The 18,034-nt window shown below is 41.2% G+C and overlaps 1 protein-coding gene and 1 long non-coding RNA gene across 4 annotated transcripts in view; one reads left to right on the top strand and one right to left on the bottom strand.

Moving 5' to 3' along the window:
• LOC127530050 (uncharacterized) overlaps nucleotides 1-18,034 on the bottom strand; it is a 451,280-nt gene that overhangs the window by 190,505 nt on the left and 242,741 nt on the right. The gene's annotated exons all lie outside the window — the stretch shown is intronic.
• Nucleotides 1-18,034, top strand: part of LOC114663997 (A disintegrin and metalloproteinase with thrombospondin motifs 16) — a 301,817-nt gene that overhangs the window by 62,116 nt on the left and 221,667 nt on the right. The window lies entirely within an intron of this gene.

Here is an 18,034-nt window from a genome sequence, read left to right as displayed (position 1 = left end):
TTGGATTTCTAACGTCCTATGCAGAAGGCCGCTGGGTGGCGGTCACATTCTGTGTAGCCTTCACTACCTTCTGTAGTGTTTTATGCCCTTGAGCCGAGCAGGTGCCCTACTCCACCGTGCCCCGTTAGAAGTTCATGTGAATGAATGGAGAAATGCGAGCTGTCCTCAGACGTCTAAGTAAAGCAGAGGCACTGGTGAGCCTTTTTAACAAGTGCGGAATTAAGCCGTGCCCACTTCAGTTTGTCAGTGATGGCTACTTCAAGAAATGTGAAAGCTGCTCACCCTCTCAATGGTGATGTCCACATCCCCTCCAATTATAGGGGATATAGATGTCAGTGTGGCAGAGCCGTCTTTAAAACATTAGAACACTCTAGACGAGAACAGGCCATTCAGCCCAACAAAGCTCGCCAGTCCTCTCCACTTATTTCTTCCGAAAAAACATCAAGTCGAGTTTTGAAAGTCCCTAAAGTCTTACTGTCTACCACACTATAGGGTGGTCCAGATCTAATTATGCAATTTTCATTACGCTATAACTTATTAAGTTTATTACATAGAGAATTCACAGCACCTGCCCCGCACATACAAGATTTCACTTATAAATTCTTTTTGTTGCCGATAGATGGCAGCACCTGCCCTGCATTCCAAAATGGCGGGGAGACGGTTGTCAGTTGAACAGTTGCATAATTAGATCTGGACCACCCTGTACTTGCTAGCTTATTCGAGTGTCTATCATTTTTTGTGTAAAGAAAAACTTCCTAATGTTTGTGCAAAATTTACCCTTCACAAGTTTCCAACTGTGTCCCCGTGTTCTAAGATGTGTTCAGGTCACCTCTTAATCTTCTTTTGCTTAAACTGTAAAGGCTCAGCTCTTTTCATCTTTCCTCATAATTCATCCCCTGTAGCCCGGAATCAGCCTAGTAGCTCTTCTCTGGACCTTTTCTAGTGATGTTATGTCCTTTTTGTAGCCTCGGGACCCAAAATGCACACAGTACTTCAAATGAGGCCTCACCAGTGCGTTATAAAGGTTGAGCAGAACCTCCTGTGACTTGTACTCCACACATCAAGGCACTATATAACCTGACATTCTGTTAGCCTTCTTAATGGCTTCTGAACACTGTCGGGAAGTCGATAGCTTAGAGTCCACTATGACTCCTAAATTCTTCTCATAAGGTGGACTCTCGATTATCCGACCCCCCCATTGTGTATTCAAACCTCACATTTTTACTTCCTATGTGTAATTCTTTACATTTACTGACATTAAATTTCATCTGCCACAAATCTGCCCAAGCCTGTCTGCTATCCAAGTCCTTCTGTAATGATATAACGGATTCCGAATTATCTGCTAATCCACCTATCTTGGTATCATCGACTTAACAGCATTATAGGCCCCCGGGCAAAGCAGTGCACCGGGGCCCCTACCTACACAACCACTCACAGGAATAAAAATGTAAATGGTCCATACAATTAAACATATACTTATTGTATTGGTACGTCCAACAAAATCTAAACATTAAAAAGTATGCTGTACAGCAAAGATGAATCAACAAGTCACAACATACATAGATTAGCATGGGGCCCCTGTGCTCATGGGGTCCACGGGCAACTACCCAGCATGCCCATGCGTTAAGACGGCCCTGCAGTGTGGCCTGCCATTTGCTTTCTCAAGTCAGTGACCAGCTCCTTGATTTTGCTGGCATTAAAGGTGAGGTTATTGTCTTGATGCCACTGAGTCAGCAGGTGGACCTCGGCTCTGTAGTTAAGTCCGTTTCTTTTGACTCATAACTTTGCAGTTTTGTGACCATCACATCTGTAGCTCCGGCTCTGACTGTTTCGCCATATCAGATGTTGCTTTGTCCAAGTGCTTTTTGGTCGAACTCTTTTATACCCGACACACGCCACTAATTGCCAATTAAGATGATACGACTCATCTTTGTTATTGGGATTTAGCGACTTCAAAGTTAAACTTCTTTTCACGTATTTTTTTCTCTTCAGTTCATTATGCTCTGATTTAACTTGTGATTGTCATTATCTGTCTTTTTCTTTAAGGCCTTTTTGCTTGTAAAAGCTTAAGCAAGCACAAAAAAAATCGCTCGTTTGCCTATTTTGCTATTTTTATTAACTTTGCTATACCGTTTTCTAGCAGCAGAATGGTTGACTCAAGGATTTGCTTGACCCTTCTTGGACAGCAGACCCATTTTGGGCTTAATGATTGAACACCCAGCTTTAAGATTAACTGTGAATGTATGCCTATCGATACAATAAATAATGCGCAGAGTTCATTAACACTGGAAACGCTTCAAAAGGCGACGCATATTCACGAGATGGAGCGCTAAAAGATCAATCATCCATGAGCTGGAGAGGGCAGCCATTGAATGAATTTAAGATGGAAAGGAAAACAAATGCTGCATTCCGTCTTTTTGTGTGAAACAAAATTCAGCGCCGATGCTCACATTACAGGAATGTGCCGAGTGAGGTCATCGGCTCAGAGGTCACACTGATTACCGTCCAGAACAGTTGTTTGTAGAGCTTATGAATAACGTGAGCGGTATCTACACTCGCACACACCCACATGTGGGGCCTTCAGAGCAGAGCCAATCGGAGATGGGATGCCATGCCATTGCAGGGTATGCTCACTTGGCACAATCACACAGAGCCAGTGTGAAGTCAGAAGTTAACTTTACAGTGGATTCTGAAAAGTCTTTGCTCTCTGCACGCTTTATTGTGCTGTGGATTTAATTTGAAATGAATACATTTCCTGTTGGGTGGCGCAGTGGTAGCGCTGCTGCCTCGCAGTAAGGAGACCTGAGGTTCGCTTCCCGGGTCCTCCCTGTGTGGAGTTTGCATGTTCTCCCCGTGTCTGCGTGGGTTTCCTCCCACAGTCCAAAGACATGCAGGTTAGGTGGATTGGCGATTCTAAATTGGCCCTAGTGTGTGCTTGGTGTGTGAGTGTGTTTGTGTGTGTCCTGTGGTGGGTTGGCACCCTGCCCAGGATTGGTTCCTGCCTTGTGCCCTGTGTTGGCTGGGATTGGCTCCAGCAGACCCCCGTGACCCTGTGTTCGGATTCAGCGGGTTGGAAAATGGATGGATGGATGGAAAATGTCTGACTGACATTTCCTATTTTTGCCCATCAATCTACACTCAATATCCCCTAATGATGAAGTGAAAATGTGTTTTTTCGAGAATGTTGGAAATTTTATATAAAATCACAAACTGGAATCTCTCACTCCAGGTGTTCATCACTCCAGATTGTGGTCAGGCACCTTTTGTTTGCTCAAATTCTTCAAAGTTAAACTTCCTTTCACGTATTCTTCTCTATTCAGTTCTGATTTAATTTGTGATTGTCATTATCTGCCTTTTGCTTTAAGGCCATTTTGCTAGTACGAGGTAAAGCAAGCATAAAAATCACTTGTTTGCCTATTTTGCTATTTTTATTAACTTAACTTAACCCTAACATTATGTTTACCCTCAGAAAATGACTCAACAACATTGAATTAAAAAATAAAGCTGATATTCTATTCTATTCATTTTCCACTGCTTATCCGAAGCTGGGTCGCGGGGACAACAGTCTTAGCAGTGAGGCCCATGCATCTCTTTTCCCATTCAAACTTGCCAACTCATACTGTGGGACCCCAAGGCGTTCCCAGAGCATTTGGGAGATATAATTCAGGAGCCAATCCCAGCCAACACAGGGCACAAGGCAGGAACCAATCCCAGGCAGGGTGCCAACCCACCGCAGGATTTTATCCATCCATCCATCCAGTTTCCAACCCGCTGAATCCAAACACAGGGTCACGGGGGTCTGCTGGAGCCAATCCCAGCCAACACAGGGCACAAGGCAGGAAACAATCCTGGGCAGGGTGCCAACCCACCGCAGAGGATTTTATTTATTTATTTAATTATTTATTGAAACTTTATTTAAATTTATTAGGGGTTGGTTGTAGGTTTTTATCCATTGTTTTACATTCGAAATTTAGCTCTTTAATAGTAAATTTAAAAAAAATGTAAAATAAATTTTTTAAGCATTTCTTAAAAATTTCAATAGGGGGTGCTATTTGCACCCCAAATGTATTTTAAGTTATTTATTGTTTAACTTATGTATTTTTTAATATGTTTTTTTTAATACAAATGGAATGACCATGGTTTTAACTGTATAGATGGATTACCTACAATTTTAACCACTTTTAATTTTATTAATTTAAGATGTAAATTAAGATAGATGGTTTTAGGATAATTTTAAATTAATTTTAATAGTTGAATCAGTGCACCCATGCGTCCAGAGATCTTCTCTAACCCAATCTAGCCTAATAACTTAACTCTAATCCTTTTCTGTCCTTGTGTCAGAATAGATGGAGACCCCAAACTGCGTTTGTGTTCCTGCCTTTTGCTCAGTGCCTCCAGAAACTTCGACTGAAGTAAATGGGGATGGATGAAGTGAACTTACAGTAGTTTTGGTCTGCAGCTTTCAGAACTGAAATTCACTTTTCCACCCGAGAAGCAGCCTCTGAATGCACTATTCTTAAACTTCCTCTTCTTGTGGACTCGGTCGAGCTGTGAACTCTTTTGGCTTCTTCTCAATCGCGGCAGCAGTCATTTCAGCAGTCTTAGCTATCGCAGGTAGTATTTCACGTCGCCTGCTGGGATTTTATAGCTGCTATTTGCACTTTGTTGCATGCAACGTGTAACTCGATAACGCCAGTGATTAAAAGAGCAATTGGTCATCATATTTTTTTAAGAGCAGCTTTTAACGGGACAAAAATTTTAATGAATACTAAAGTTAATGATACGGAATAATATGGGTAAATATGGATCGGGTGCATTTTTTTTCTTTTTTGTAACTTAAATTTAATGCGTGGTTTAAGTCACTTGTTTATTCTTTTTGTAACTCGCTTATTCATCTCAGGGTCGCAAGTGAGCTAATAATGTCTTTGTTAGCTGCACAAGTTGCAGACCAGTCCGGTGGTGGGTGCCAGTCCAATGCAGGGTTCATTCTCGCTCAATCTCTGCCACACTCACACAGGACAGATTAAGAGTCACAAACTAAGATGTCTTTGGGATTAAGGAGGGAAACTGGATTGAGACACCAAAATAAAGAGAGTGTGACCAGAAGAAAAGGTGTCATCAAAATTAAACAACAAAAGGATTGAAATGGGGAGGTCAAGCAGTACTGGCATCAAAACTGAAAAGACAGACCAACAATCCGTGTCAAAAAATGCACTTAATACCTCAGAATGACAGATAAAATATATGATTTCAGAAATGTTTTAAAAGTGTATTATTATTGTTATTTTGGAAGAATTAATTGGATAGGACTGGTAAGCATTGTTGGGTTGAATGTCCTATTATAGTATAGTACAGGGGTGGGCAAATTCATTCCTGGAGGGCCGCAGTGGCTGCAGGTTTTTGCTCCAACCCAATTGCTTAATAAGAAGCACTTATTGCTCTAGAAACACTTCTGCTTCATTTTAGTTATCTCCCTCATTAAGATTTTGAACCCTTATTGCTTATTTAAGTCTTAAACAGCTGCATTCTTGGTTTTTAATTGCTCCTTATTAGCAATAAGATGCAAATGACAAAAGAAACCAGCAGGTATCCATTTTGCTTGTTACCCTTTACACCTGTGTGTATTTATCGTGCACTATTTGGTTTAGTTAAATACTTGGAAGGAAAGAGAAGTGAAAAAAGTGAAGGATTGAGAATTACCCATCCGTTTTACACTTCAAAGTATTTGGATGATATCCTTAGAATGGAAAAAAAAATCTAGGATATGAGAATGACTTGACATAGCAGAGTTAAAGCACTAACAAGCCATGAAATGTAATTATTGGCAAGGATTATTTTCTAATTAAGCAACCCGCAGCCACTGCGGCCCTCCAGGAATGAATTTGCCCACCCCTGGTATAGTATGTGAATTTCCCCTTGGGATAAATAAAGTATCTACTCTATCTATCTATCTATCTATCTATCTATCTATCTATCTATCTATCTATCTATCTATCTATCTATCTATCTATCTATCTATCTATCTATCTATTCTCGTCCAGATTGTTCTAAATGTTCTAAAAGATTAACACAAGTATGCAGATCCTTTCCTCAGTACTTTGTTAAAATCCCTTAGGCAGCAAGTCCAGACTGGAGTCTTCTTAGATTTGACGAGCTTCACACATCTGGAACTAGGGAATTTCTGCCATTCTTCTCTGCAGATCCTCTCAAGCTCTGTCAGGTTAGATGGAGACCATTAGTGGACTGCAATTGCCCGGTCTCTCCAGAGATGCTCGTTTGGGTTCCAGTCTGGGCTCTGGCTGGGACACTCAAGGACATTCACAGAGGTGTCCCTAAGCCACTCCTGTGTTTTCTTTGTCTTTGTGCTTAGGGTTGTTGTGTTGTTGGAAGGTGAACCTTCAGACCTGTCTGAGGTTCAGTGTGCTCTGCAGCAGGTTTTCATTAAGGATGTCTCTGTACTTTGGTCAGTTCAGCTCTCTCACTACTCTGCCAGGTCCCTCAATCTCTAATTCTACCACCACCATGCTCTACTGTTGGAATGGTGTTGTCAAGGTGGTGATCGGTGCCCGTTTCCCTCCAGACATGACACTAATCTTGGTTTCATCAGACATGAGGGCCTTGTTTCTCACCATCTGAGAGTCCTTTGGTTGCCTTTTTGCAAACTCCAAATTGGCTTCCATTTGTCTTTTTACAGAGGAGAGGGTTCAGTCTGGCCACTCTGTCATAAAGCCCAACTCACTGGGTTTGTTGCAGTGATGGTTGTCTTTCTGGAAGCTTCTTCCATCTCCAAACTGCTTATCCTGTACAATACATTTCATCATTAAATGTATTTTGTAATGTGTTTATTCGTGCATTGAAAATCAATTGAAAATTTCCCATTTCCCTTGCGTCGAGCCCCCGATCTTCTTGCCCATCATGTAAAATCTGTATTCCCATTGCACAATAAATCCTTTCCATGTTCTTGCATATTTATATCATTTTAAGGAATTATTATGTTTTAACTAATATTAATAGCTAGATGTGAAAATCATTTCTACTCCTTTTACCTTCAAGTATATGAAGTATAGGGAAAGTATTGTAATCGTCCAAATATTCGATGTCGACATTTTAATGAATCTCGATGTTTTAGGAAGTATAGGGAAAGTATTGTAATCGTCCAAATGTTCGATGTCGACATTTTAATGAATCTCGACGTTTTAGGAAGTATATTAAAAGTATTGTAATTGTCCAAATGTTCAATGTCGACATTTTAATGAATCTCGACGTTTTAGGAAGTATAGGGAAAGTATTGTAATCGTCCAAATATTCGATGTCGACATTTTGATGAATCTCGATGTTTTAGGAAGTATAGGGAAAGTATTGTAATCGTCCAAATATTCGATGTCGACATTTTGATGTATCTCGATGTTTTAGGAAGTATAGGGAAAGTATTGTAATCGTCCAAATATTCGATGTCGACATTTTGATGAATCTCAACGTTTTAGACTTCCCTCATTTTCTCACATACAAAGTATAAGGAAAGAATTGGAATCCTTCAAAAATCCCATTTCAAGATTTTGATGAATCTCATTCCTGAGTCAGAAAATACCATTTTTGGAATTATGTCTATCGCTGTGTGTGTGTGTGTGTGTAAACACGATAACTTGACTATGCTTTCACTTAGGTCAACCAAATTTTGCATATGAGTATTAAGTTCAGAACGTAGATTTCTTGCAACTTTTGGGCTATTTCCGCTAACCGGAAGTGGTACTTTACCTTTTATTCATGCAGCCGCAGAGTCCGATTTATTCACCTTTACTTTTACAATAATTGTTCGATATATTATTAATTTTATTTGATTTGATGTTGATGGTTCTTTAACCCCTTCAACGCCCTCTGCCGGATATATCCGGCACCGCTGTTTTAATGCTAACGCCATACTGCCGGAATTATCCGGCACATTTGCCTGTGGTTATATGAATGCCTGGCAAGTAGTATAACTGACGGTTTGGCGTGGGTATTATTACTACGTTGTATTTCGACAAGTCTGTGGTTGTTTTGGCCGGTCATGTGACGTGATTCACATGTAACAGCTGTGAATATGGCGAAACGTAAACTGACTTCAAGTGAGGCTTTGCAGGCGATTTTGGACAGTTCTGATCATGATTGTAGCAGTTCTGAAGAAGATTTTAGTGACAGTGATGAGCAGCAACGTGCGCTGCATGATATTGTGAATGAAGACGCATCGGATGACGGCGCTGAGTGGGTGTATCCCCAGCATCTCAGCTGGGCTGCTGCCCGTGGTGAACTACCTTTTCTGCATTCGTTTGAGGGAATGTGTGGCTTTATTGTTGATGTAAACAATTACACTGCTGAGCAGTTTTATGAGCTGTTTGTGTCACCTGATTTGATCAGACATTTTGTTCATCAGACAAATCTGTATGCAGCACAGTTTATTGAGAAAAATCCCAATTTACCTCCACATTCCCGTGTTCGTGCTTGGTTTGACACTGATGAAAACGAAATGAAAAAATTCATTGGGATTTGATGTTGATGGGAATAATCAGAAAACCAGATATTGAGATGTACTGGTCTACAGATCCTATGTATGCAACACCTATTTTTGCAGCTGTCATGACACGTAACTGATTCTCTTTGCTGCTGAAATTCTTTCATTTGAATGACAACAGAAACGAGCCAGATAAGAAAGATCCAAACCGCGACCAATTGTTCAAGCTACGTCCTTTGATTGATCATTTATTTGAAGCATTTCAGTTGCCCTACATGCCAGGACCGTCAGTTGCAGTTGATGAAAGTTTATTGTCGTGGAAGGGCCGCTTACAGTTTCGACAGTATCTACCATTGAAAAGGGCACGGTTTGGTATCAAGATGTTTTGCTTAGCTGAGAATTCAGGTTACATTTATAGATTTCGTGTATACACTGGCAACTTGCACAACATTTAGTGGTCAATACTGCTTGAATAAATGTAAAAAATGTAAAAAAAATGTAAAAAAGTAAAAAAACAAAAATTGTTCAGATTTCGCCTGGCTTGGGGAATATTTAGGGAGTTGGCGGTTAAAGGGTTAATGTCAGTCTGTCAGTCAGTCAGTCAGTCAGTCATTTTCCAACCCGCTATATCCTAATACAGGGTCACTGGGGTCTGCTGGAGCCAATCCCAGCCAGCACAGGGCGCAAGGCAGGAACAAATCCCGGGTAGGGCGCCAGCCCTCTGCAGGGTTCTTTAATGTACATACCGTATATTAGGGATGCACCGATACCACTTTTTTGTAAAACGAGTACGAGTACGAGTACTTGCATTTCAGTACTCGCCGATACCGAGTACTTGCCGATACCGAGTACTTAATAAAAACATGATTTAAATTTACAGGTAACAGCTTTAGTCATATAATTTAACAAAAAAAACAAGAAACTCTCATCTATCCACTGGGAGGTTAGGCTAATTAGCGACACGGGGCTAACACTGCTTGTCCAAATATCCGTGGTGAAACTAAACGCAGAGGAGGCTTGCAGTAGGCTGTGGATATATTTTTTCACGGAGTCGTGTAGTTTAGGCAGCTCCGTGTCAGTCATGTAGCGGCGGCTTGGGACATCATATCTGGGCTCCAGAACATGGAGGAGACGCAGGAATCCCACATTTTCTACCTCCGAGAGTGGCTGGTCACTCAATGCAATGTACTCGATAATTGCCTGTGTTATTTTCACAGCACGTGGATTGTCTCTGGACATTTTCTCTCATCTTGCAAGAGTTTGCTGCAGCGTGGGTTGTGTTGGTTTAGAAGCGTGGGTAAACTCTTTGTACTCGTTGTCGTGTTGGGATTTTAGGTGCTTGATTAAATTACTTGTGTTAAATGCGCTACCTTTTGAGCCTCCCCTGGACAATTTCGCTGAGCACAATTTGCAGTCCGCCTTTGTTTTGTCGTCTTCATTCACTTTGAAATAGTTCCACACGGCTGACATGTCTCGCCTCGCCTTCTCCCCGCTCTGAGCTGCAGCCGGGGCCTGGGGGCGGGCACTCGGCACCTGTGATTAACCCCTTACACGCCGCTCAAACATAGACATTTCTCAGACCGTGGTATCGGTCCCCGGTATCGGGGGACTTTAAACGAGTACGAGTACTTTAGAAAATGTGGTATCGAGGCCGATACCAGATACCCGTTTCGGTATCGGTGCATCCCTACCGTATATACTCACATATAAGTTGGATCTTGAAACCCGAAAAAATCAATCATAAAATCAGACCCCGACTTATACGCCCATTCAAAAATGAGAGACTTAATCTTCTTGCCTCCTCCAGTCTCGCCCCAGTTTCTCAGACATATCGAACTTTGTTGCAGCAGCGCAGTTACCAATTTCTTTTGCTACTTCAACGACGTTTAATTTAAAACCAACTTCATATTTACTTCTGATCGAACGCCCCATCATAGATAAGGGATGCTCTTGTGATAAAGGTGTATGAGGGTGTGAGATACAAAAAAACACAAATCAGTGCAAACGTTGCTTCGGAATAGTTTGGGTATTACTGTGTGGTCACAAAGCTACAATATATATAAAAAATTAAAGGCTGTGGGCTCCGTGGTTACTCTCTCAGGTGGGTGTTAGCATATCATAATCTCTTGGACCAATAGCGTGAATTTTCCGCATTCAACTTATATGACCGACATTATAAACTACCAGAAATTATATGATAAAATCAAGCTCTGACTTATCCACAGGAGAACTTATCCACGAATATATACGGTAATATAAAATATAACCATTCTCTTGCGGTTTACTCCTCAAATATCCATCCCCATATCTGGGTACACGAGAAAGTCTAGGGGTGACCACTCCCGATTGTTTCCTTTCATAGTGTAATATCGATGCTGATTTTATGCTGGTATTGCTCACTTTGCAGTAATTGAGATTTTTCAATTGCTAATTATTAGATACTACTCTGTTGGGTATACTTTTAAGTAAAGTGTTATGTTTAAGAAAATTGAACAACAATTCGTTGCAAACTCTCCACCACTAACACACATCAGTTGCTGCCATTGTCACTTTATGTGAATTGCTGTCTGCTGTGCATAAAGGCCAGTGAGCCACCACAAGTCTCCTTGTGCTCTGTTTTTAAGCTCCATTGTAAAGAGCTATTAAAATGCACAGATTTAATGGAGTCTAGTAACACATGGAATTGCATTCTATTATTGCTATTACTTTTAAATATGACTCATTGTGGCAAAGCTATTTAATGGACAAAAATTTAATAAATGACTCTTGGATGAAGTAAATGCTCCAACATTCATATCAGTTAACAGTCGCTAACACACCTGAACGTTATGTCATGTGGACATTGTCTTTTTTTCTTTTTTAATTGTGTTCAATTTTGCTCCAACATCATACTTCAAATGTAGACAGCCTTATGTGGGGAACAGAGGGAGCAGTCACAACAGTCACAAAAAATATCCATATATAAATCAAGGCGAAACATTAGATGTAAAATGATCTTCTGTAGTAAAGGTGCGTCCTGGTTTGGTTAAAAATATTCCTCCTGATATAGCCGCACACAACCTGATATACAGTAGGGAGAGGGTGCTAAAAGTGGGAGACAAATGTGGAAAATAAGTCTTCTGCTTCATAAAAACACACAAACCGCTGGCACTGCGGCGTAGTCTGTGTATTTTGTGGCACAGCCGCCACTCTGCAGTTTTGCTTAGACTTGTTTTAATTAGAAGCAGATTTCATTTTTTGAATTTCAGTTTTTCCACGAATCCTAGATGACAGGTTTTGGAAGCTCAGGCGTCCTTATGCGGAATGTATATTAATTGATATATATAAAGCATTGTAGTGATGCCTTGGTCTTTCAAGCCGTTTCAAGTGATTTAGCTTTATAGACTTTAATGTTTTCCAAAGGTTTCTTTTTAAATGCAATAACAGTGCTAAGTTAATGACAAATTGTAATCCTTTTTTCCAATCTTGAAATTGCTTACATTGAATCAACTTTTGACTTTACGGTTTAGCTTTCCTTTCCGACTCGAGCAGTTGTTTGTGTTGAAGATAAAATGGTTAATCCAATTCAGGGCTTTTGGGGGGCTCTGGAGAATTTCCCAGCAGTATCAAGTCGTCTCACTGAAAACCAGATGTATTATATGTTGTCACACAAGTGCGCATGGGAGGCAGCGAAAGGTCTCCAAAGAAGGTAGCTGCATGCCAAACCAGGGGATGGCAGAGTGCACTAATCCTTTCTCTTTTGCCCCTGCATACCACACACAGTGAAATCTCACCTGGACTCGATGACGTCACTTCCAGTTCTGGGCCCAGCGATGTCACTTCCCGTGCCTGACTTTAAAAACCACCATATTCCTTCTGCCATTTACAGTCATATGAAAAAGTTTGGGAACCCCTCTCAGCCTGCATAATAATTGACTCTCCTTTCAACAAAACAGACAACAGTGGTATGTCTTTCATTTCCAAGGAACATCTGAGTACGGCGGTGTTTTCCGAACAAAAATTTTTAGTGACGCAGTATTTAGTTGTATGAAATTAAATCAAATGTGAAAAACTGGCTGTGCAAAAATGTGGGTCCCCTTGTCATTTTGCTGATTTGAATGCCTGTCACTGCTCAGTGCTGATTACTTAGTTGGATGAGCTTGTTAAGCCTTAAACTTCATAGACAGGTGTGTCCCATCATGAGATATAAAGGGATTTAAGGTGGTCAATTACAAGTTGTGCTTCCTTCCCTTTGACTCTCCTCTGAAGAGGGACAGCATGGGATCCTCAAAGCAACTCTCAAAAGATCTGAAAACAAAGATTGTTCAGTCTCCTGGTTTAGGGGAAGGCTGCAAAAAGCTGTCTCAGAGGTTTAAACTGTCAGTTTCTGTAACTGTAAGGAATGGAATCAGAAAATGGAAGGCCACAGGCACAGCTGCTGTTAAACCCAGCAGGTCTGGCAGGCCAAGAAAAATACAGGAGCGGCATATGAGCAGGATTGTGAGAATGGTGACAGACAACCTACAGATCACCTCCAAAGACCTGCAAGAACATCTTGCTGCAGATGGTGTATCTGTACATCGTTCTACAATTCAGTGCAATTTGCACAAAGAACATCTGCATGGCAGGGTGATGAGAAAGAAGCCCTTTCTGCACTCACGCCACAAGCAGAGTCGCTTGTTGTATGCACATGCTCATTTAGACAAGCCAGATTCATTTAGGAACAAAGTGCTTTGGACTGATGAGACAAAAATTGAGTTATTTGGTCATAACAAAAAGAGCTTTGCATGGCGGAAGAAGAACACCGCATTCCAAGTAAAACACCTGCTACCTACTATCAAATTTGGTGGAGGTTCCATCATGCTGTGGGGCTGTGTGGCTAGTTCAGGGACAGGGGCCCTTGTTAAAGTCGAGGGTCAGATGAATTCAATCCAATATCAACAAATTCTTCAAGATAATGTTCAAGCATCAGTCCCAAAGTTGAAGTTACGCAGGAGTTGGATATTCCAACAAGACAATGACCCAAAACACAGTTGGAAATCTACAAAGGCATTCATGCAGAGGGAGAAGTACAATGTTCTGGAATGGCCGTCACAGTCCACTGACTTGAATATCATCGAAAATCTATGGGATGATTTGAAGCAGGCTGTCCATGCTCAGCAGCCATCAAATTGAACTGAACTGGAGAGATTTTGTATGGAAGAATGGTCAACAAGACCTCCATCCAGAATCCAAGCACTCATTATAGGCTATAGGAGGACAGCGTCTAGAGGCTGTTAGATTAGCAAAAGGAGGCTCAACTAAGTATTGATGTCATACCTCTGTTCTGGTGCCCACATTTACACACCTGTCTAATTTTGTTATGATGCATATTGCATATTTTCTGTTAATCCAATAAACTTAATGTCACTGCTGAAATCCTACTGTTTCCATAAGGCATGTCACATATTAAAAGGAAGTTGCAACTTTGAAAGCTCAGCCAATGAGAAACAAAAATCCAAAGAAATAAGAGGGGTTCCCAAACTTTTTCATATGACTGTAGTTCTATATTGGACTCGTATCTGTAAACAACCGCACATTTATCCTTTTTTGCAGCCACACTTCAAGTATACGGGAGGCTGCTCCAAACATTTTTCAGGGTCATGTTGTATTCATTCCACAATGTCTTGAGAAAACAGTGAGTGAATCCTACTTAAAAGTGGGTGGGAACAAATAGAGGGCTCTTTGAGCGCCACATTTCAAAACCGATCCAACGCTTCATGAAGGCGGAGCTCAAAGTAGAGGCGGAGATTTTGAACTGCAAAAATCGGCGGTGCTCTAGTTAAGCTGGTCTGACAGACAGCAAATGTCTTATTACGATGAACAGTCAAAGTCTCTTTAAGAAAAAAAATAAACCTTTAGACATATTCTAACTAGTGCGGAGATGAGGAGTCCCCTGTTCCATGGCTGCGCTTGGGTCCTAATTTGGAATCCTGAGGTGGTCCGTCGAGCGGTGGGTGCGCTCTATCAGTGCATGCTACCAAACTCTCCTCCTCCTCATATAAATGTGTGTCACATGTTCAGAGAGCACATTGCACGTCTTAAAAATAAAACATAGAATCCTAACCCACCTCTTTCAAGACAGTGGGTAACTGATGTAATACATTATTTGAAATTGGAAAAAAAAAATCTCATTTAGAGGATCTGTGCAAAACTTTTTTAAAATCTCACAGGACCTAATCAATAACATTTTAGAATAAGCATTTATACTGGGGGGGGGGAAAGACCCCTTTCTCTCTTTACTGCTCTCAATTGTTTTACTCGGGCTCTTTCTCATGAGTGGGGGTTGATTTGAATTTAGTTTTGTTAAGTTTGACTTGATTGTATGGAATGTTATACATTTTTACTAAATTCAATAAAAGATCCAATAAATAAATAAATAATTATAACCCGATGCAAGGGAAAATCCATTCTGTCACATCAGATTACACATTGGCATTCGACAGCATCAATTGATTACTGGTAAACGTGAGTGATATGTTACGGCATGCTCCGCGTGTGCTCTCAGTTGTTCAGCGTTACGACAGATACTGTAAAGGAGCCAATGTAAGACTGAAAGAACCGGCAGCTAAATTCATAAAAATATGAATTGCAAAATCTGTATTTGAAGTAAATGGCAAGTTACACTCCATCAAAAGGACTGCCAATATGAGAGCTGATAACGGAGAGCCACAGAAGATGCAGATTTCAGTATCCAAAACACCCAAATCAACAAATCTCTCTAACCTTTTAACCGCCAACTCCCTAAATATTCCCCATGCCAGGAGAAATCTGAACAATTTTCGTTTTTTTACTTTACATTTATTCAAGCAGTATTTAACTGCTGAAATACCTGCTGAAATGTTTCAAATAAATGGTCAATCAAAGGACGTAGCTTGAACAAGCGGTCACGGTTTGGATCTTTCATATCTGGCTCAGATAACGGGCAGCAGTCCAGTTGAGATGCTGGGGATACACCCACTCATCGCCATCATCCGATGCGTCGTCATTCACAGTATCATGCAGCGCACGTTGCTGATCATCATTGTCGCTAAAATCTTCTTCAGAACTGCTACAATCATGATCAGAATTATTGTCCAAAATCGCCTGCAAAACCTCACTTGAAGTCAGTTTATGTTTCGCCATATTCACAGCTTTCACTTTCGAATCACATCACGTGATCGGCCAATACAAGCGCAGAGTTGTCGAAATACAACGTAGTAATAATACCCACGCCAAACTGTCAGTTATACTACGCGCCAGGCATTCACATAACCACAGGAAAATGTGCCGGATAATTCCGGCAGTAAGGCGTCAGCAATAAAGCTACGATGCCGGATATATCCGGCAGAGGGCGGTTAAGGGGCTAATGACACCAGCAGATTCACAGATGAGGCTGCACATACGCACCTTCTGACTGCACGTCTAAATGAATAACTAAAGGAAGTTAACATTACTGTCTAATTGGAAATGCAAACATGCTGGGACATAATAGCCGCCACATTTTAACCCCTAAACTGCCGGAACCGGGTATAGTCGGTTCCTGATGCAATTTTTCAGCACGCCTGAGCCGAGCATATTCGGCGACGTACTTTCTTTGAATGCAGCAACCGGCTATAGTCATTTCCTAGTGCAATTTGCCAGCACGCCGGAGCTGGTCAGTCCATGCTGTACATTCGTTGAACAGCCAGCTCATGACAACTGCTGCCCCCTAGCGAATCAGCATCATTGTCCCTGTGATTCAGCCGCTGCACTAGACTAGCCTGCCAGCATCAGCGTTGGCCTCTGTGTGCTTGCGTGCAGCCAATTCAAGCGCAGCTGGCTCGGTGATTTACTGAATTTCATCAATGGTGTCAGTTGCATTTTGTACATATAATAATAGATCGTTGCAGTAGTTTATCATAGTTTTTAAAGTTCATTGGCAGTGTGTAAAATGATCAGTATTGCAGTAATTGTGATGCTCTTTGTATGAAAAAAATTTCACTTTTTCTTCGTGAATTGTGATGTTTCCTTAAAAAGTGCAGCAAAAAAGTATTTGGCGTCCGGGGTTGCTTTAACCCCCCCAAGTATGTGGCAGTTTAAAGGTTAACACATTGTACATCCACAGACCCCAATGCTTATGTCATATACAGTGGTGTGAAAAACTATTTGCCCCCTTCCTGATTTCTTATTCTTTTGCATGTTTGTCACACAAAATGTTTCTGATCATCAAACACATTTAACCATTAGTCAAATATAACACAAGTAAATACAAAATGCAGTTTGTAAATGGTGGTTTTTATTATTTAGTAAGAAAAAAAAATCCAAACCTACATGGCCCTGTGTGAAAAAGTAATTGCCCCCTGAACCTAATAAACTGGTTGGGCCACCCTTAGCAGCAATAACTGCAATCAAGCATTTGCGATAACTTGCAATGAGTCTTTTACAGCGCTCTGGAGGAATTTTGGCCCACTCATCTTTGCAAAATTGTTGTAATTCAGCTTTATTTGAGGGTTTTCTAGCATGAACCGCCTTTTTAAGGTCATGCCATAGCATCTCAATTGGATTCAGGTCAGGACTTTGACTAGGCCACTCCAAAGTCTTCATTTTGTTTTTCTTCAGCCATTCAGAGGTGGATTTGCTGGTGTGTTTTGGGTCATTGTCCTGTTGCAGCACCCAAGATTGCTTCAGCTTGAGTTGATGAACAGATGGCCGGACATTCTCCTTCAGGATTTTTTGGTAGACAGTAGAATTCATGGTTCCATCTATCACAGCAAGCCTTCCATGTCCTGAAGCAGCAAAACAACCCCAGACCATCACACTACCACCACCATATTTTACTGTTGGTATGATGTTCTTTTTCTGAAATGCTGTGTTCCTTTTACGCCAGATGTAACGGGACATTTGCCTTCCAACAAGTTCAACTTTTGTCTCATCAGTCCACAAGGTATTTTCCCAAAAGTCTTGGCAATCATTGAGATGTTTCTTAGCAAAATTGAGACGAGCCCTAATGTTCTTTTTGCTTAACAGTGGTTTGCGTCTTGGAAATCTGCCATGCAGGCCGTTTTTGCCCAGTCTCTTTCTTATGGTGGAGTCGTGAACACTGACCTTAATTGAGGCAAGTGAGGCCTGCAGTTCTTTAGACGTTGTCCTGGGGTCTTTTGTGACCTCTCGGATGAGTCGTCTCTGCGCTCTTGGGGTAATTTTGGTCGGCCGGCCACTCCTGGGAAGGTTCACCACTGTTCCATGTTTTTGCCATTTGTGGATAATGGCTCTCACTGTGGTTCGCTGGAGTCCCAAAGCTTTAGAAATGGCTTTATAACCTTTACCAGACTGATAGATCTCAATTACTTCTTTTCTCATTTGTTCCTGAATTTCTTTGGATCTTGGCATGATGTCTAGCTTTTGAGGTGCTTTTGGTCTACTTCTCTGTGTCAGGCAGCTCCTATTTAAGTGGTTTCTTGATTGAAACAGGTGTGGCAGTAATCAGGTCTGGGGGTGGCTACGGAAATTGAACTCAGGTGTGATACACCACAGTTAGGTTATTTTTTAACAAGGGGGCAATTACTT

Source organism: Erpetoichthys calabaricus, chromosome 13 (assembly GCF_900747795.2).
Source record: "Erpetoichthys calabaricus chromosome 13, fErpCal1.3, whole genome shotgun sequence".
Lineage (NCBI taxonomy): Eukaryota > Metazoa > Chordata > Cladistia > Polypteriformes > Polypteridae > Erpetoichthys > Erpetoichthys calabaricus.
The sequence above is the reverse complement of the archived record's forward strand: the minus strand, read 5'-3'. Positions and strand labels throughout refer to the sequence as shown.